Source organism: Rhopalosiphum maidis, chromosome 4 (assembly GCF_003676215.2).
Source record: "Rhopalosiphum maidis isolate BTI-1 chromosome 4, ASM367621v3, whole genome shotgun sequence".
NCBI classification, from domain to species: Eukaryota; Metazoa; Arthropoda; class Insecta; order Hemiptera; family Aphididae; genus Rhopalosiphum; species Rhopalosiphum maidis.
This window is the reverse complement of record NC_040880.1, coordinates 26,570,698-26,593,887: the sequence shown is the minus strand read 5'-3', so window position 1 is coordinate 26,593,887 and position 23,190 is coordinate 26,570,698. Positions and strand designations below refer to the sequence as shown.

The 23,190-nt window shown below is 26.2% G+C and overlaps 1 protein-coding gene across 4 annotated transcripts in view; it reads right to left on the bottom strand.

Moving 5' to 3' along the window:
* Positions 1-23,190, bottom strand: part of LOC113550378 (gamma-aminobutyric acid type B receptor subunit 2) — a 274,638-nt gene that overhangs the window by 156,300 nt on the left and 95,148 nt on the right. For 2 of the 4 annotated variants that reach the window (XM_026952149.1, XM_026952148.1), the window contains one exon: positions 13,100-13,182. The exons of the other annotated variants lie outside the window; for them this stretch is intronic. The gene's annotated coding sequence lies outside the window, so the exon portion shown is untranslated. The remainder of the gene's footprint in view (positions 1-13,099; positions 13,183-23,190) is intronic. 4 annotated transcript variants of the gene reach the window in all.

Below are 23,190 nucleotides of genomic sequence, written 5' to 3'. Positions count from 1 at the left end.
ATAAAACCACAATAATATACATATACAATATCGATATCAATACGTTATAATATTATAAAATATAATATATTGTATGACGTGTAGTTATATAGATGCCATATATATTATTACGACCCAGACACGTCGGTGAAACCCCCCACAGAGTTGATATAGAATATTTAGGAATATAACGCCGCGCGGTATTCTACAGTGTCCCGCGACGGTGATAGAAATAAAAAAAAATATACGTGAGACACGGTGTTAATAAGGTAGATAAAGTTTTTAGCGAACAAGTCGGAGAGAATACAAAAGCGTTTAAAAAGTTCGGTTCTACAACTTTGCAATATAATATATAATAATATAAATATTTCGCAAGAGTCAAAATTGACTGTTGTGAGAAAACATGATTTATTAATTCACCAAATCCGGCTGGATTAAACATCACCTTGTCTCGTGAGAAATGTTTATTCCTAAATATTCGTCATAATTATTCGAAAATACGTATTCGTACAATGTTTAATTTACGATAATATTGCATTTATCCGAAATTCTAGATTAATTAAATTCTTCGTTTCTGTACACCGTTTAAAATATAATATTTATATTTTATTTGTTTGATCAGTCAAAATGTGAATTTATAGAAAATTTAATATTATCGTTTCGATGTTCTATTTTACCCATTATATTATGTAGTATGGATAAAATTCCTTTTACTAATATTTTAGCTTTAAAAACTATAAAGCACGTCTGAATGTTTAACAAAGTATTTACTAAAAATAAATATTGATCGCGAGTTTTATATTTTAATCAGTTTCTAGTATAATAATACTATACATACGTATTTCAACATTTTTAATAGTAGTACATGTACTTTAAAACAAAGCAACAAACGTACTTTTAGTTATTGTAAAAACCAACATACTGTTTTAATATATTTTGATTAAAATTAGAAAATATAATATTTAATCAACGTGTTTTAATACTCTGAAGTTATTAAAACACATATCATTAAATAAATTCAATATGAAACAAAATTATTATTTTATAGAGGTGCCAATATTTTATAAATTTTCATGAACATAACTAAAAAATATTGGTATGGAAAATAAAAAAAGTTAAATATCTTAAACTAGGTAAAACATTAAATTATACATAACTGCCTATCCAAAACCTCTGTTTTGATTTTAAGGATGATCAATTTTATTGTCTATATTATAATCATATAAAATAAAATAATACACCTAAACATGATGTATTAATAATGTACACAATATCCTGTTAATTTAGTTAACATGTTTATTAAGTTTAAATTTAGTTAAATACTTAAACTTTCACGTTCAACCCATCAATTTCACTTGTAAAATCAACTATTAAAATTCGTTATAAGAAAACATAATAATATAATCGTGTTAACTGAACAGTATAATTTTATTAAAACGAACAAATTATTTCCAGAGAAATATTGTTTAATGAATAATATATTAACGAAAATATAATAAATTAAACACCATTCGTGAACAAAACTACTAATAATATTATGAATCGAAAATTAAAAATTCAATCAAAAAATGTATTTGTTTCAATATCTAATGACAAGTGCATAATAAAATATCGCCAAAAAAGTTTTCTTAACTAATATAGTACTCACATGCCCTGGCTGTATAGTGTACAAAATTATTATAGTATAATATAATATATATTAATAGAAATTAAAACTTTTATATTTTATGGCATAGCAATGAGTCATAATATTCGTATTAAGACAGATAATTATTAATTATTGAGTAAAATTATTATTTTATGCATTTTATTTTATAAGTTTAATGTTTATATTTTAAAAATAAAACATATTATGGCTCTACATGAGTATTTTGTACCGCACACACATTATACATTATAATTTATAATATTGTAAATGCGCTATACTTATAAATACCAACGACGCATTAATAATAAATAATATTAATTTGATGGTTAAATAAGTGATCTGATAACCTAATGATTAAAATTCTGTTTCTAGTAGACAATTATATACCACAGTACTTAGAAATGTAATTGTATTAGATTTTCTCACGTTTTATTATAATACGTAAAAAAACTATTGAAATACTGAAAACCCCTCTAATTTATATACCACTCTACCATTTTTCATAATATAATTTGATTTGGAATTCATTGTTATAATTTAATAATTATTATTACTATAAACCTTAAACAATAACCAGTTTTTATTTTAAAGGCATACAAATATAATGTAATTAAAAAAAAAAATGCATTTCTGGATAAAATGAAAAATTGGAATTTATTCTCGTTAATTTTATATACTTAAATTACTGAATGTTTGACCAATTTTCACTTAGAGCCGTTAATTTATATTGACTATAGGAAAATATAGTGATCAATTTATGTTATTTTATATATTTTTTTAAAATTATTATTGAATATTTTCAGATATAACCTTATAAAATACTATTTATTATTATCATTGTAAAATATAAAAAAATTTTATTTAAAAGGGTTTATATTTTATAATACTTATTCTCGTATACTATGAGTATATAATATCACGATTATGTATGGTATACATAATTACAATAAATACCATTCATTAGTCAGATATAATATTAAAATAATAATGTAAAAACTGTAATTCTATAATTCTACCCAGAAACTCGACAATATTGATGTGTACTCTGAATGATATATAATATGTATAATATGTATTTATTTTATATACTATGAGGTGTCTGTGTTAAATGAAATATTATAATGATATTAATCTGTTAAGAAATTTAGAAATGTATAAATATCAACTGTTCTTGGCTAGTTGATTTTTTGTTATATATGAACTATATAAAACATATTGAATGCATTTAAAAATTTGAAAAATCAAGGCTTGGATAAATTTACCACCGTGTCCGTCACCATAATTTTGCGTACAAGCATTTTTTATAAATATTATTAATTGTAACTGGTGTCAAACACTTATTCTTTAACTGACTACACTTTATACATTTTTGTATTTATTACAGTTTATATATATTATATAATATGTATAATAAATATATTATACGCGTACATACATTTATAGGAAACATTAATATTAAAAACGCCGTCTCTCCGGAAACACATCAGAAATGCAACGAGCACTTTCAGCTTAAATTGTTAATGGGATAAAACGTGAATGCGCTTCGTCTCTTTCTTATATTAGGAAAGATACAGCTAGATACTATTTATCTCGACAATTATATGATGAGATTAGGACATTACATGTATGTCTCTAAAATTCCCAGGTGATCCCCCATCCAAGGACCAGTGACGGAGCCGCTCTCTTAACACCAGCGTCGTAAGGAATTGAAGCATCCGCTGCGCTACGCCATTGGGCAATGGGCATGTCTCGAAAAGTTAATCGAATCAAACTAAGTTATTGAATACGTCCACTCATTATTTCAAAAAGTATTCATGTTTTTAAAAATATTTTTTTTACATTGTTTCAAATTGTTAAAAAATCAACGTTTATTTAAAAAATTATATTTTTAAATATTTTTTATCCTTAATTTTTTTACTTTTTTTAATGACAACATAGAATTTTAATTTCATATCCCAAACCAAAATATTTTTCTGAGTATTTTTATACATAAAAATCGAATTTAGGGCGAGTAGTTTATGACTCATTAACTATGAGTTATAAATATTTAAAGTTTAGATGTGTGGAGTGGAATAGTATGGGGTTACCCTGCAAAATATTTGTCCACTACTCCGCTTGTCTAAACTTTAAATACGTATAGCTCATAATCTACTCGCCTTAAATTCGATATTTATGTATCAAATTACTCAAAAAATTAATCTGCTTTGGAATATGAGATTAAAATTCTATGTTGTCATTCAAAAAAATAAAAAATTTAAAAAATATAAGGATAAAAAATATAATTTTTTAATAAAAACGTTGATTTCTTAACAACTTGAAACTAAAAAAATGTTTTCAAAAACATGATTACTTTTTGAAATAATGAGTGGTTCATGATAAAAAAAATCACTCCGTTATTTAGACGTGAACACATAACTGAATTTCAATTTAACTGACGTTCTACTCTACGCTGGCTCAGTCTATTGTCTTTTGAAATTTTACTTAAGTTTATATAAATATATGTATACATAGTTTGAACAAGATTATCTAATTCAATCGTTTACAACTTAGACGAATGAAGCAAAATGGAAGACCGGTAAGGGGTTCCACTAAAAGTTGTAATTCAGTAGGTCCGTTACATCACTCATTAAAAATCAAAACCATTATCAAAACAAAAAAACTATTTATTTAATATTCGATATGTATATGCTTCAAAATTAAAAAAACGTAAATTAACAATATTATCAAAATATATATAGAACAATATTTTTGTAAACTTCAATGTTGCATTTCGCAAATACTTCAAAATATATAACGATTTTTTTTTCAAATAAAAATAATATTTAGATATTTAAACTGAACATTGTATGTGGAATACAATATACTCGTAAAGAAATACTGTGATATAAACGACACATTTCCACGTTTAAAATGTATGACAAATTTACTAGGTAAAAATTGAGTCAAATTTTAGGGATGTTAATTTATTTTTAAAATATTGTTTTTTTTTTTTATCATATTTTTAAGTTACGACAAGCAATACAAACATATACAAATTATTTTTTTCTTTATATTTGTATAGGAATTATTTTAAGAGATTAATCCCACGAAAATCTTTCCTTATATTTTCCTATGACCCTTACCTGAACAAAACTACTCTAAGAAAATGTGAGTAATCTAATGAATCAGAACTTTTCCGATGAAACTTTAGAAATACTCAAATCGGCCAAACTTTTTTATTACCTAGGTTGTTTTTATTCCCAGACAATGTATTCCTATATAGTAAGCCATACATATACTCCACCATTTTTTATAGAAACTTTGCGGTTTTACTCTTTCATTTCTAAAATTGTTTGCCCCTATCAGTGTAGTTGTTTATAACATAAAAGTTAATGTAATATGATACATAATATATTATATTGTATGAAATCATAAAAATATTTAAGAAAGTTAATATCTAAACATGCTAGGCATTTTTCTTTAATATTATATGTATATATAAAAGTTAATGTTAATTTGTATGAAGCTTATACTTGAAAACTATTGAACAACTAATACTCAATTTTAAATATTTGTTCTTTGAAATTTATGAAGTGTTCTTTGCAAGATAGATGTTTCTCCACACATGTATTTGGTTTAGGTATACAAAAGTTGAATATTTTTTAATACCCTCAATGCGTTATTATGGAATTTTATTTAAAAAAAGAAAATAATATTAAAATTATTGTTTGTTCTTAAAATATTCATCAAGACAATTTTTTTTAATTTATAGATTTATTAAATACCGCTCAACCGTTTTTGACAATATTTCAAATACATTGGTCAAGTTTAGTAAGTAATTTAAACCTCGTTCTAAAATTAACCAAATGCTATATTCAATCCATTATAATTAAAAAAAATAACTCAAGGTTATACCGATTCCGATATTTTCGTGATCTGAAGTACACTAAACTGAGATTCATCTATGCATAGGATTGTATTATCATTTTTTTTGTTTATTTTAACTGGTAGAATTCGGCTATAAATTGAAGTTGGTTTTTATATACAATGAAGCGATGTTATCTTCGATCACATAATTGAGTATACATTATTATAATATAATAATTGAGTTGTTTTTTTTTATGATATTACTAAATTAACAATTTTTGACGATTATTAGAATAATATTATTAAAGACGTAATAACATTGAAAAGTAAGAAATCGAGTAATTATTTTATTAAATTGCGTATATTGAGAAAATAATTAAAATATTAACTTATTTGCTCTGCAAGAATCATGATTACTTTATTTTAGTCCTTTCTGCAGTACCTACATTATAATATAACAGTTTGATAATTAATCATAATAAAACCGTTCAAATACTTTAAATTGCCGTAAAGGATACTTAATGTACATTTACTCTATCAATTTATGCACTAAAACTTAAATATAAATTTAATAATTTTAGAATACTGATTATACCAACTATAACGTTTAAATCAGAAAAAGTTATCTCCTTACAATTTTACGATAGCATAAGTATATTTAATTTTTTAAATTATACGCTCAATAATTTTAAATTACATTATTTTATCCAAAGTGAATTTAATGTAATTGTTTCGAATATTTTCTGACTTGAAATCATACTTCAAAGTTCTTCTTTTCTTTTATGTAAAATATAGACACCAGTAATAATCTAATTACTTTAATTACTACAGACTTACTGTAATTCAAAGAAATAATAATAATTATCACAGATTTGAGAGCGCTACCAAATTGTAGTCCGGGGCTTGCTTAGATTTTAAAAGCGATACCCGTTTGACTCTCTAAGTTATTTCACATCGCATTACTATATTATGGAAATTATTGTAAAACGTAATAATAATAATGCCGTATTCCTAGTAAATGATAAAAAAATTCCTTTAAACGTATGTGTAGTCGGTGGATTGAGATGCGCATGGAAGCTAGTGAGTAAGTAAAATTCTTTGAAGTAGACACGAATTTTACAAAGTTTATAAACAGTAAATTTCATGGTTCGTATACGTATTTAATTAAGTTAAATACTAACTAAAATGAAAACGTTATAATAACCTATAATATATTAGTAATTAAATATACATATAATAATAATACGTGATTCGAACACGATTTACTACAATAATGCGTATTGTGATAATAATATAATACTATAGTATTTATTATTATTATATCCGGTGACACCGATGCTGCTATATTGCCTATACGTGTCGCCGCCTTACACGGTAGAGTGTTCATCATACGAGATACAATGGATGAACTATAATATAATAAATATTATTACATAACTCTCGATCCGTTTGTTACGAAAACGATAGAAAAAATAATTTATATTTCCGTAATATCCCAATTATTAATATATTTTATACTTCGATGTGATTCGCAAAACGGTGGGCCCTAAATCGGTATTATTTATATAGTATATACCGGGCGGTGGTCATAGCAAACGTATAAGATGTACGTATATATTATATATATATATATATATATATATATATATAATATCATTACATAACGTCAGTTTATTTTATCGACGTTCCAGAGTCATATGCTCTCACGCGTTAAACTCACGGCAATTCAATTCTGTTTTTGTGTTTCACGTCGTATTTTTAACATCGCAATAAAGTTTTTGCACGAGGTATATCCTCGCCGTCAAATCCCGATCGAAGGACCCCTATCTCGTGTAATGAAGATTCATTGGCGATCATCCACCAAATCCAATACAAAAACGTACGATACGTTTTCGCGTAAAAATTCTATTACAGACGAGAGTGAATATCGTACGGAATAAATCGCAGGCGGATATCAATACTTAATACGCACACGCATTTGACCGGCAAGAAGAATACGATTGGGCGCGCGCGAGATTGATCAAGTCGTGTATGTGCAGTTCGTACGGATAAAACGACGACCGCTTACGGACCGCGTTATACACGTTCAATCGCGCGAGGAGTGGTGATCGCAGTCGTTTACGCAGAACTATTTTCGTCCGTCCGTCCGTAACACGTCTGCAGTTATACGCCGCTTGATCGCTTACCGCAGAACGTCGCCCGCACCACCGTCAAAGTCACCGCGGAAAATCGTATGCGCCGCGGCCCTCACGCCATATCGTCGGCAGCTTAAAACGCTATAACAGTAGGTAGTAGGTACTTTAAGCCCGTAATTTATTATAAGACGGGATTATGCGACAGACGTTTGGTCGAAGGAAAATAAATGAAAGACACGACCCGCGGGCTTTAGTCTAAGGCCGCAGACGAGTGTGGTATTTAATTTATAATTAGTTAGAACACGACGAGGCCGCCGCGAACAACGAAAATTTATATTATAAACATGTATAATGATATTAAGTAAAACGGTACGATGTTTCGTACGTCGCGAGCGGATGCGATCAAAATCGTCAGAAACGACGGCGATAATTGGAAGAAAAACGTCGTACCTGAACCGCGGTAGTCGGTCGACTGTTTGCGATCTGTCGGGCACCGACACGTGGTTTGCGCTCGTCGCGATGTCGCGTACGTCAGAGTCGTCAAACGTCACGTAATATTAATACGATGGTGTCGCGTCGAACGTCTGCAGTCGTTGTAGCGTTCGCGTACGGTCGTGGCACTGATCGCATTATGTTTCCAAAGAATAATCGATGCGTACGACGGCTCGTTCGTTCGTTCGCCAATTACTAAAAACGCTAATTATATATATATATATATATTTTATAGTAATAACGCCAAACGCCGCGAAGTTTAATTAGTAAAGACGCAAAGACACCGCCATCAAAGAAGAAGAGTGGTACCGTGCACATGATTTCGTTGTAATTATTTCAGCCGGGCGAAGCTATACGTTGTGTTTACTTCATTGACGTATTCCCAGTTTCTCTTTATCGGGTCACGTATCAGAAATTAATTATTGTTTTGCAACGCATTCACATAATAATATCAGGTAGGTATAATTTGAAGTGCTTAATACGGTTTGTCGATTATATTGAAATCGAAAAATACGTTAGAATAACGTACTTATTATCGCCAACATTTTCAGTTATGAGTTTAACTCAAAAAATATCGAATTAAATTAAAAAAACGAGAACCCGATTGGGGTGTCAATTTGTAGTTTTTTTTTTTTTTTGTAATCTACTATTAATACTCGAACAAATTACATTATAAAAACTATCAGTTTTTCCAAAACGTTATATTACTTTTGTGATCAATGATTATTAATCAAAACTTACTATTTCAATGAAACGAACAAATCTAATCTTAAGGCAAACCTATTCAGTACGGTTTTTTTTCCATTTGTGAACAATTGACATTTTATCGATATTATATGCTTTGGATTTTAACCACTCGTTTTGTATTGATTGTAGTTCCAAGAATGACCGAACGTAATATTATTTTAATAAATCAGAATATTTTATTTAAGACTGACTATATTTTCATGGTTAAACATTTCAATAAAAGATTAACGTTGTGGTCAAGCACAACTAGCACATCTGAAATTTCTTGGTAACGTATCGAAAATTCGGTTATGGATATTTGAACTAAAATAAAAACCGGGCCACTTGCTTTATCGCATATTAAAGTTTGACTGTAGGTCGTCCGTCATTCTGCAGTATTTCATTATATAACATTTTAATTCAACGATAATTGAATAGTATATGTATATAAATATTATTAGTATAACAATTTTATGGGAAAAAACCATGGGCATCTATTTCTGAGAATAGTTCATGCGTATTAATATCGTAATTATTATTTTCTCAATATTGTAGATATAAATAATTTTTATCAAAAACCGGTTTTGTGTATGCCCATTTTTCGCTAATTTTATTTTCTGTTTATTTTGAAAAGTATCGAGAATATTCTACTACCCCACAGTTGGTGATTAAAGTATTTTGCAGCTATAAAAAGTGGCGAAAATCAATACATGTATCAATCAACTCGAAATTCTAAACTACGAACTTTAAAAATGTTGATTACTATAAAATAATTTCTACAGATAATATTATAACCAAATGAAAATATTTTATAATTAAATATTTTTCAGAATTAATTTAACAAAAATCGTAAATTATTGAACAACGAGTATTTATAACATATAGTAAACCAAACCACTCGATTTAAATAAAATATAATTAACTACATTGATAAAATGTTAATATCAATTTAGGTATTAATATTAACCAAACTAAACAGTTTTTGATTTATTTATTATAATTTTGTATTTTTAATTAAAAGGAACTGATTTTTTTCATAGTTTGTATCCATTAATATAGAATATAAATAATATAATACAATGAAATCATAATCACACGAAACTATCGGAATTAATTCTTATAATTAATTATGAGGACGGATATGGATTAATTGCAATACTCTGTTGCCACTGCGAAATAGTTAAATAGTATGTCAGTAGTTGGTGTACTTACATGATAGATCTCATGATCAATTTATTAGTGCGGTATTTAGTATTTACAACTTTACCGTGACCTTTCACATACTAAATCTAAAATAAGCGTAATGGATGAGCATGCCCAACTACATCACATGAGAATTGATGTGGATTATTTTACGAATTACAAATATTTTATGTATGAGTGAAACTGCACACATTACACATACATTTTTTATTGAAACACACCAGATATTTGAATACATATTATAATATTATCGTAGAGTATATAACAAGTATATTATATCATTATACTTTCTTATTTTATATTTCAAATTATCATTCATCAATAAAATATTATTTATCGTACACGTAATTTATTTTTAATCAATGTTTACATTTTTTCATAACAATTCGAATTACATAAATTATTTAACTAAATTGCAGATTAATGTAAATATCTCAATGTTGTATACATTTGATTAATAAAATAGTTTAATCTTTAATAGTTAAAAATGTATTAGTATTAAAAAAAAATAACATAATATTACTTATTTATAAAATATACTGTTTCATAAATAAAAATTAACTATACCTATTCATTAATCAAACATAAAAAATTAAAGTATAATAATTATAATATATTGTTATATTTTAATTTATATTTATTTCATAATATTTTGTATTATAAAATAAATCAAAAAGTTTTGTTCAAATTTTAAAACTTAAATTGATCACTTCTTAGCGCTCTTTCTGGTAAATCAAAAATTGATTATATCGTAGGTATGCTATATACACCAATTTTTTTATAGAAGCCAATACAATTTATCATTTAATTTTGTTTACATTATTAAAATAAATTGATTCTATTTGATCTTGGCTTATGTACTTTATTTTATTGATAAAGATCGTCATAAAATCATATCCTATAAAGAGTATTAATCAATTCCAATACATGTTACACTAAAAGTTTCTACGCGATTCTATTAGCACATAATATAATATTTCTTATCAACATCGATGACATTACGTACTTTTTAAAAATGTACTAAATTAATAGTTACTGATGATTTAAAGCTGGCTGGCCTGTCCGTGAAGTTAACTGTCAAAGACGAAGCTGATTTTCTTCGATTGGATTATTTACTTTGTATGATTGGTATAATAATGATAATTTCATAAATTCCAGATGATGACATTTTGAGAGAGATTTTTGTGGTTTTTAAATTGAATTATTACATTGGAATATGCAACCAATTAAGGACCTTGATAATTTTTTTTGAACTTCACTTCAATTTAACTATCACATTACCAACATTGTTAACAGGTCAAACAAAATTATAGGTTTATTCATTTGTCAAAATTGTGTTGGCTGTGAAAAATAAGCTATTTAATGAAAATATTGATATAAATTGTATTTTATTCATAAGTATAGCCCAATAACATGGTATCATGTTACCATTCAAGACTTAAAATGAAATTAGAAAAAACAACGATATAAGCTAATAAATACACATTTAGGTGGGAAATATTGATTCTCCTGATTTATTAAATCACTTTTCCTTGTATACCCGTCAGACTCAATCTAACTATTCATATTATCTGAATACAGAAGTAACTAATTACGCAAGTTAAACCCTCTCCAGTAAAATTTTGTAAGCCATAAATGAATTATAAATTGATTTATTCTTCCCATCAAACATTTAGCGCATTGAAAATATATTGTAATTTTATACTTAATAATTCATAGTTATATTATGTATTCTGTATTTATATTGTACTATTAATGTCTACAAACGTTTTTTTTTATAACTTAAAATTATCTAATTTATGTGACTGGGCCTGGCCTGTTTAAAACTTGAATAAATAAATATATAAATAAACATCATTGTTAAATTAACATTTGATGATTGAACAATAAACGTATATACTGTATCATTTTGAAATTATTATTTATGTTACATTATGAAATGTTAATTTAACAAGGATATTGTTGATAATGTACCATCAATAATAATTTCAAAATGACGTAGTCCGTACGTTTATTGTTCAATTATTCATTATAAAAAAAAAAAAATATTTTTTTAATCGATGGTTAAATGTGCAGATTATATTTAATTCGTTTTTATGGTTTTCTTTGTAATAAATAAACTAAATAGTTATATTATATTATTGCATATTTAAATTATTCTTCACTCAATTTAATTTTTATTTACCAGTAAAACAGGCATACCTCATATTTCAAATTAAACGATAAAGTTTTCCTTTCATACATGATTTCATTGAATGACCATTGAAATTCTCCAATCATCTATCTCAGACAAATTTACTACGGTATACGATGTTAATCGGAAATACGATTTTAAACGAAATAGTTTATCATTATTGGATATTAAACATTAATCGCTTTAATGTAGTATAATTTTGTTTTGTTTTGTTCTTGTTTTTGTTTTTTTTTTTTTTTTGTTAAGTTTCCATTGTGTATTATTTACATACATTCAAATTGAATATTAATTTAAATCTCTTTAGTAAATTTCGTGTTTCATTTAGTGTTGTGTGTACTTCACATACTGATTTTAAGCTTATGTTGTTTTTCTTATACATTCTGATTAAATATAAGATGTTTAATATATTTGTACTAATTTGAATAATATATTTTTTTGTATTTTAAATACATATACATTTACAAAACACAGATTAAAGCTAAATAAAAGCAAAATTAAAATATATAGCTCAATATTATAAATGACATTTAATTCTTAATTCATATAAGTGTCATATTTTTATAAAATAAATCATCTTTAATTTCATATTCAAAAACAAATAATTTTTATGATAAATTCTATTAATGAAAATTGAATTTTAAACAAGCAGTTGATTAATTATATAAATACGTTTTTATGAACGGTGAAGTAGACCAACATTTTGTAGGGTAGTCCTGTACAGGATGAATTCATTCAAATATTTAATATTGAGAAAAGTATTCCTGGTTGAAATATGAAATGTATAATTTCATTTATAAAGAATTAAATTTAAAAAAATATAATTTTTAAAATAATATAAAATATAATTGTTTTTCAAAAATGTTGTAGTATAATTACTTCAAAATAATATTTCCATGAACGTTATTACTTTTCGACGTAATCACTGCTTGCTGTCAAAAAAATTGTGTTGTGTATAATATCTGTAACATTTAACAACCTTATATTAAAATTATATTTAAATATTTCACATAATCTTTCAGTTTTGTATATTATTTATGTATATATGTATGTATAAATATATATTAGATTATGCATACAATTATACTTAAAATATGTGTAGTGAAACGATTTATGGAATGAACGAGCAACCAAGGCCGTATCTGGGGGGGTTAAACCCCCTCCCCGAAATTAATTTCCAGTTACGGCTTTGCAAGCAACTGAATAATGTATACTTGCAATAGTTGAATTACAACACAGAATTTCGTTACTATATTTTCACATTTTCGCCATGCCACAGACGAATTTTTTCCCCAAAAAATGTCAAATAAATCATAAATATACATTTTATACATAACAAAAAAAAATATACAATTCAACGCTTACGGATTATGAATATGAAATATATGAAATATCGTTGTGACTTTATGCCTCCAACATATCCTATAGATTATAAAAACAGTACTAGTTAAGTCATGATTCATATGTCCAGAATATGTTATAGTATTTCTCATCTACACTACATAACTTATTGCAAGAATATCCATTTTTTTTATTACAAGATTCAACAATTATATGACTTAAATTAAGATGGTAAAAAATTTCCACGATACATTTAACGCAATAATTTGGATATCTCTTAATATTATTATAAATATGCCTACACCTTCCGTGGTATATTTAAACGAGCATTATACAGTAAATGAGAGGGGAAATAAAGTATTAGTTTTTAAATCGTATCCGTTCTAGAAAATAACTTTAACGTGATGGTAAAGCAAATGCAAATCGTTATTTTTGAATGCAGAAAACGAAACGAAAATCAATAAACAATAACAATATATATATATAGGTGTATATTGTATATATGTGTATATGTACGTTGAGTTAATTTTCACAAATATACAATATATTATTCTCAAAGTCAATTTATTTCACAAGTTACTTTAAATAATATGCTAAACGTAAACGGCTTCAAACAGACATTAAAAAGCAAATCCTTCAAAATGTTTAAAACATCTTAAATTAAATTCGGAGGAAAAAACATTTAGTGAAAATTAGAGTAAGTAACGATGAAATGGGATTTCAAAAATCCAATGGTTTTTAAAATCAAACATAAACAACTTAAAAACAAAAACCTATTTGTAAGGCAAAATAGAGATAAAAAAAAATAACTATCAGAGAATAAAAGAATGAGTAATATTAAAATGAGCGCATCGAATGCATTATACATTATTTCAATAATTTGTCTCTTACTTCTGAAAGAAGTAAATATATGTTTCAAAAGTAACTTGTATTAATGTGTTGTTATTATTTTAATTAAAAAATATTTAAAATTATTTATATAACAATAATATTATTTTAAGATGTTTTCAAAACAAACAAACATTATAAATTATGAAATTAAACAGTTTTATATTACAATTATTAAATGGGTATACAAAAATAAAAATAGTAATATTACACATAATTTTTTTATGCGTAAACATTATACACTAATTTTATTATCTATAGATATGAAAGTAACAAAAAAAAAACTTCAGCAATCCAGTTAAATTTTTTTTTTTTAATTATCAACGAAACTTCTATTATAGAGGTAGCATGGCGTGTTGGTACCTACACAAGTCCTACGATAAGCTTAAAATTTCAGACCTTTTTGTATTATACATATACTATATAGGTATTTAAATATACATACAGCGCAATGATCATATCAGATAGACAGTTGGACTTTAATCATAACTTTATTAATATATTATTATACCCTATTGTGAATATGACACTAACATTTTTCGTGTGAATTATATTTTTATAAAACATAAAAAAAATAATTAATACAGTTAAAAACCTTTAATAATAATTCTTTGTTTGATTGGTCTTATACATCATCTAAATAAATGAAAATCGCATGGAAACAATAACAACATTCAATTAGTGACTGTAAAAGAAACATAAAATCTTCATCAAAAAATAATTAACATAAAACTAAAAAAAGGTATTTTTTGAATGTTAAACATAAATAAAACTCATAACCGTATTTAAATTTGATAAAAACAAATTATTTACGATGGATATTTATATAAATATCAAAGCTATAATATATACCTACTGCAATATTATAATAATATTTCAAATTGTACCTATGTACTCATGTATCTACTCATTAGTCATTATATTTTATTTCTAATAATCATAAATATTTTATTTTGATGTAACCATTTAAACATCAGTTAGATGCAATCAGTTAAATTATTTGCAAAATTGAAAAAACATTCAGTAAAAATGAAAATCAGATGTATTTAAATTGTAAAACATTAAGTTAGTAAATTATAATTCAAAATCGTTATGCAATATGAGCCTTTATTGTATATATATATATCAGTGTAATATATCAAATATATATTGAATATGCATATGTGCATGTGCAACGAACATTTCGATTAAAATCCTGTATCTATGTCTGTTAATGACAAGTCACCAATCAGATATATATTGTCGGCTTGCATTGCATACATATACATCGTGTACAACATAATTTGAGTAGAATTTAATCAAACATTTTACTATACAAATACAATATTTAAGAGATTATTCATAAATCTCGATAATAGTATACAAGTAATTAATATAATATTATCATAATTAGGTAGACTGCGCGGATAAAGCATACTAACGCACTAATTATGTAGGCAAGATCGATCTACGGCGCGGAATATGTCAAACTGCATTACGTTTTCGTATAGTATGGGTAGTGTAATAGAGTATTCATAAAAACGCAATAATCTGATGGATGATTAATTTCCGGTTCAATTCGCGTGTGCTTGTGTGCACAGCTCATTATTTATGACTTATCCAATAGTATATGCGAAATAATATAAGTACTACGTATGTAACCTATGTAAGGTTAGGTAACAACCGACACATTGGTAGGACTTTTATGAAGATCTTATAATAGACAACACGTTTTACATTTTAACAACCTTTACGCTACTTAGGCTTTATAATGAATTCAATATTAAATTATTAAAACATAAAACAACTATAAGTAAACGATAACAACGAAAGTTTCAAAAGTAAATGGTATATTATACAACAATACCATACTTGTTAGAAAAAACTTATCTAAACTCGTATCGTTTGGCTGAATTGACTGAGTACTTATATATATTTATGACTTTATGAACTTTAGTCCATATAATAATATACTTAATATATATATATAAAATAAGCAGACAATTATTTTTATTGATCTATATTATGATTCCTGGTGATTTACGATCGTCGGCAATAAATATTAATTTAGAAAATTGGTACTATGATGTATATTTACATATAACAACTACTAGATGCTATCTCGCCATAATTTGTCCTAGCCCATATTATATCCCACGAGACCGAACCATATACATTTTAAGTAGTATATCCTATATACAGCTCCTGCTTGAACTTTAAAACGTACATAGCTATATGAATACTTAATGGAAATTAATAATTCCATAAAGTATTCACATAGTTATGTAAGTTTTAAAGTTCACGTGAAAGGTGTGGGTGTGGAGAAAGGCATATACGATGAGCTGCCGGCGCTAGCAAGGACACACGTGGCGGGATATTTCGCAAGTTATAATATAATATATACATATTATATGATATTATCATTGATAATATTATCAAAAATAAACGTGGCTCATAGGGATGTATAAATTATATTTCTTGATACGTGACGCGTGCATTTCGTGTAACCACTCTGACCACTGCAGTGCACTTTGTGGAGTGGATCAAACGGTCAACCGCATTAAACAGTGATGATAATAGTAATAACAATAATATAGTAATGATAAAACGAGACGTTAAATATATAATTAATAGCCAATGATAATGATTAATGCAACAATGGGCCGGCATGAAGACGACGACAAAGGGCGAACGATGCAGACCACACCGCAGAAGACCGTTGGGAAATCGACCGGTGGTGACCCAATAATTGATGGTGCAACGATAGTTTGATGCAGCGAAATAAGTCCTCCACGCGCCCGTTTGCTGCACATCATTAATCTTTCAACGACTCTCTCAGCTTTAGGAATATAATCGTGTAATATTATACATCGTCACGGCGAAACGAACGAAAATTATACATTTGTATTTTTTATTTTTATTCGATAGTTTTTCATTTTTTCATTTTTTTTTTTTTTTTTTTTTTTTTATTATCCGCGCCAAGAGCCCGCGATCTCCGCTTTCCGAGCCATAAAATATATTGATCTATGGACGCAGTCATTGTTGACCACCTACGCAGATAAACTCGTCGTCCGAACACGTAGCGAAGAAAAATTATAAAACGCCACACTACAAAATATTTTTATGATGTGTCCACCAACGTCTGCGTGTTAAAAGGACGATATAACATTACGCAATTTTAATCCACTGAAACAATATTGATCAATACGAGTATTTTCGGTAATTTAAAGTGTTTAATTATTCTATAGGTAAGTACTTACAAACTTTATAGTTTGAAAATTCCTTATTTAGTATAGCAAAGATCAACCACTATTATGTTGTACCATAAACCAAAAATCAATATTGGTCATGGTTTTAAATTACTGCAGACGACGACATTAAGATATCTTAAAATTTGGCGAATTATTGGAATATTTTTTTGCTATTAAAAAATTGTAGTTTAATATTTTAATTAAACATAATGTCAATATTCAAAGGTTTAATTTAATTTATTTTGATTAAAAATGATTTGCCTGTAGATGACTTTTTATTTTATTTTTTTGGTCTCAATACTGCTTATTGACGATAAAAAAAATCAATTGAATGAAGTATTTTATCAAATCGTCTAAAAAAAAACGATTCGTTCCCGTTTTATTTCGTATGCTTCACTGAACATCGCCATTTATTCGAATAGACACCTATGAATAATAGGCACCATCATACACGCGTTATTACCCTAGTTATACATTTTTTTCTTTAAGCTATATTTATGTTTATAAAAAGTGTGTGATTAAATTGTTTTAGTTGCTTTTACACTTTGTATATCAATACTAATCAAAATGCTAAATATATTTACGCTTAAAAAAAAAAAAAAACATCGATGAATGATCGAATTTAAATAATATTTTGGTAATTAGTTTATCAGTTTACTAGTCATACTATAATTAATTCCATACATGACACGCTATATACTAATTTTCATTGCCCCGAAGTAAAAACAGCAAGCAACCATAGAAATTATTAAAATTATTTTTATATTAAATTGGTAAATATTATTTGAAATTTTAATGTTCGAAGATTTGAATAACTTCCTATTTTAATTATCATATAATTAAATAGTTATTATATCTGTATATCAAATTTCATTAACATTCTAGTACTTATGTAGTTACTATTATTGGCCATCGGAACTAGGCTTTAATACACAATATATATATTATATTAGATCATATAACTTTAATACTTTAATCTAAATCTATGAAAGTTAATATATTTTTTTCAAGAAATATCGATTTAGAAAACTGTATCCCAATAATATATTAATAAATTATTTTAAAGGATAAATATTTTGAAATTTCGCATTTTAAGTTGTACCTTATTTTACCTTTCAAGATCGATGCAAGAGGACTTGCTAACCAAAAGGATAAAACTTCATTTGATACCACTTTAGATAGTATTTTTTGACAAAGGCTTATTAATGCAAATTGGTTTTAACCTGGTGCACACAACTATACATCTTGATAAAGATATAATCCAACTAAATGATGACATACGGGACTACATATTATATTATATTAAATATTGGTTTTTCAAAATCAGTAAATATGAAGACAATTTTGGACAGTTTTATATAAGTCATCTTATAAAAAAAACAATGTCATCTTGTCCATCAAGATAAATGCTAATGGTTAAAGGTAAAACAATTTTATCATTTTATCGATATTTTTTAAAATATTATGTATTAGGATTTGGAATGCAAACATTATTTTTTAGTAACCTTCTGTGACTAGCGAATTATTAGATTTCGATTTTAAAAACCAACCATTGTCTAAAGCTATCCTGCTAATTTTTGTGATTTTTAACAACATTTTATTTTCATTTTATATTTTATATTTTCATTTCATTTAATTTTAATATAGTTTTAGTAATTATTTATATAGACGATTAATGTGGTATTATTTGCCATTTATTTATTTAATTTAAATCTATGCCACGTGTATCTAATATATGAAGTACAAACTTAATTTAAGACGATTAATAGTTGATTAAGAACAATAATGAGATAAGAAAAATGTTGGAACTAGTCCAACTGAAGGTACCAAAATAGGTGGTAATTTATATAGAAAGTATACTATTTCAACTTAATGTCTGCTTGGGATCAAGAGGTTTTTTAGCAATCGCTAATGGCATCGCTCTATTATTCTTGTTCAAAAATGGTTTATTGATTTCGTCATTATTTTAATAAGCGCAATCATAAAAACATGAATAGCGCTTATAATAGACGCCCTAATAAATAGTTTTGCAAAGCATTCAGGAGCTAAATAGTGTTTAAGTATTGATGCCATTAGATTGTAGTAAAACTAAAAATAAAATTGTATACTAGTTGTGCAAAGCTTGATTATATTATGTATACATATAAAATTTTTAACATACATTTATTAAAAGAAAAAAATTGTCTCCGCGGTATTTGTATTTAAATTTAATCTCTAACTAGTTAAATCTAATACATCATAAATCAATGACGCTTGAGTGGAGAACGTTTGACCAGCTAATACAACAGTAAGTTATGGCTACGTATATTATGATCGTCATTAAGCAGACATTATTAAGTGAACCGTTTATATTGGGCTGATTGTGTATGTTAGTCGCAAACTCGCAAATCACACAATGCGCCTATTCAGCGTATTTTGATTTACTACAGTGTTATAATATAATGTGTGGTATAACTGATTATGTTTGTGTATCAATATAATATTATATATACGGTATTCACGTGTTTACTTACTATACTTAGGACTTTAGGAGTAATTTGTAATATTATATGGCCGTTACATCGTTTTGGTCTGTTCTAATTTGTCTACAACACAGTATTGCTCTTTTGTTGTTGATATTTGTTTAACCGTAATACAGTTAGGAATATAACATATCAAGCTTTCATCAAATAACCACAACAAAGTAATATACATAATATTATAGTAATATGTGTAAGGTTACCATTAATTGTAACTGCGTTAAAATAAGTATCCAACGGAAAATCACATCGAGACTTTAAAGAATTTCTTGCAAGGATAATGCAATATTGCAGTTTTTCTAAGACCGATCGCAATAAGCTTTCCTATCGAAGTCGTACCACCAATGAGTCTTATCGATAACAGTACCTATTTAAATTTGTTTTCATTGGATAAAAACATTTCACACTTTGATGCAATTTTTTATAGATAGTAGACTCGTTTAAAACTTTGGACCGTACTCTTATATTTCTACCTATGAATTCCGAGCAATTATAGTACACATCTTTTTTTTAAAAAGTTGATTTTTATTTAAATAAAAAAAAAAAGTAAAACGTCAATCAATTAACTTGCAAGTTTCACGTTTTTAATATGCGCCACTTTAAAGACCCAGGTATACGCATGAGAGGCTAAACAACTGGTATTAACACAAAACCTTATAAAACAAGGAGTATGAGGTAGATAATATGTTTGTTTTTGAAGGGGCTTATTCTAGTATACTAATATATACTTAAGTGAAACCGTTCGAACGTTTAAACTTTGCTCTCAATAAGTCTACCTTACCCTCGCCGTTGGTAATTTTGTTTCTTCGTATTCTAATAACTTTAATATATGTGATATGAATTAAATAAAATAAATAAACCCAATTCCATGTAATAAGCCATCGGCTCTCTATAAATTAAAATGATGTTATTATTTTCGTTGATTAATACGAGTTTTGTATATAATATATATATATATATATATGCAAAAGTTATTGATTAGGTATTTCATTTTATAATTTGACGATAACACACTTATACGTACATACTGAATATTAAATTGTATTCATACAATGTAAAATATCAATTGAAACAAAAAAGATGAAGTACTATTCTATATTTTACTGTTATATAGTAAAGAGTACGTGCATACATATCGGTGACTAGGCGATATTTCTTCGATTCTATACATCAAAATGTTACTCATTTATTTTTCCTTATCATTTTATTTACGATCGACACGTCTTTTTACATAATAAGTATATCGAATGTATATTATTTGATACTATAGACTATAGTATATAGTTTGTAAAAGTAAAAAAATTTATTGAAAATCCAATTTGTTTGATGACATTGATACATAGAAAATGACTGTGGTGTTATCTACGAAAAGATAAAAAAAAAAGCTAATACGGTAACACATCGTGACGTGTCATGAAATATAATATTGTCAATATCACAAGACCATGGAAATAAGCTAAACACATTTGATTGACAACAACAATACTCGTATTTGGAAGATACGATTAAGAAGTCAGCGCAATAGCGCATGCAATTTTTCGATTTGCGTGTCGCACACACAATTTAAAATAAATTGATAAACTCAAAAATATAGATGAAGAAAAAACTTACAAAGGATTTATTATGATTATTGGTTTACGAAAAGAAATTAATGACACTAAACCTGGAGTATCATATTGTTTTATATTATTTCAAAAACATTTAAATACATAATATTATTAAATCGTACTCATTTCAAAACGCCAATAATACCATGGTACTCCCAGATAAACACAGATTACGCGTGTACATATAGCAAGTGAGACGAACAAAAATATCTTACGATAAAAATATTATAAGCTTGAAAGGCATCGTAATTAGATTTATTACTATGCACATACATTATTTAAATCTTTCGTTTAGTTTCAAATATATTTTTATGAGATAAAAAAAATATATATAAAATAAAACAATTTACATTTGAATTTAAATAACTTTAAAATACTTACATAGCATAATGACATTATATTATGATATATTGTATTTTGTAAAGTCAGGTCATTTCCCCTAGTAAATTCACAATTTTAACGAAAACAACTTTGTTGTGACGTTGTTGTTATGTTCCTACTTTTGATTTTACAAAATACCTAACATAATATCAGACGACCGGCATAGAGGAACTCGGTTATATATTTTCGTAGAAGTTTGAAATAAAAATAAAACTCAAATGAAAAACATTCATACAGACGAATACTTAAAAGAAACAATATTAAACGAAAATTTGAATTTAAAAACCATTCTCTGGAAAAAAAAAATATCTAATAACACACATATAATTTTTTTTTTAATAAAAATATTATCGTGTTCTCCAGTTGGTATATATTTGTTTTATTTCTCTTATTATTGGACAATTTTTTTAATTTTGTTATAAAAAATGTTAAAGAAACTGTTCAATTTTCAATTACAATAATTATTATGTTTTAAATAACAAAACTACTTTCTGAACAAAATAAAAAACATGTATATTATTTAAAAATATAGTTTTATAAAACCATAGTTGTAAATTCATATTTAATTTGTGAAAGTTAGAAATACACTTTTTAAACAATATATTAAATTACATAAAAACTGTTAATTAAGCGTTTTATTTATTAGTGTTTACCTATTTATTTTTATTATCTATGAAGATATAATAAACTTTGTTAGTGAATTTCAAATATTATCAACAATTTAAGAACACCTTTACTCTAAATACTAATAATTTAGAGGCAGGTTGAATATAACCCCTTCGTTTTCATAATCCACATAAATGTACCCATTAATATACCTACGTACAATATTTATTTCAGAATCTAATTAGGAGTTTATAAAAATAATGGTGCTTTAAAGTTTTGTGAAACATATTATCTAATGAAATACAAACTTGAACGAAGGAATTTAAATACTTTGTAAATTAATACATTTTTACAACGTTATTAACTAAATAGCCGAGTACTTAATGCCATTCCGAGAG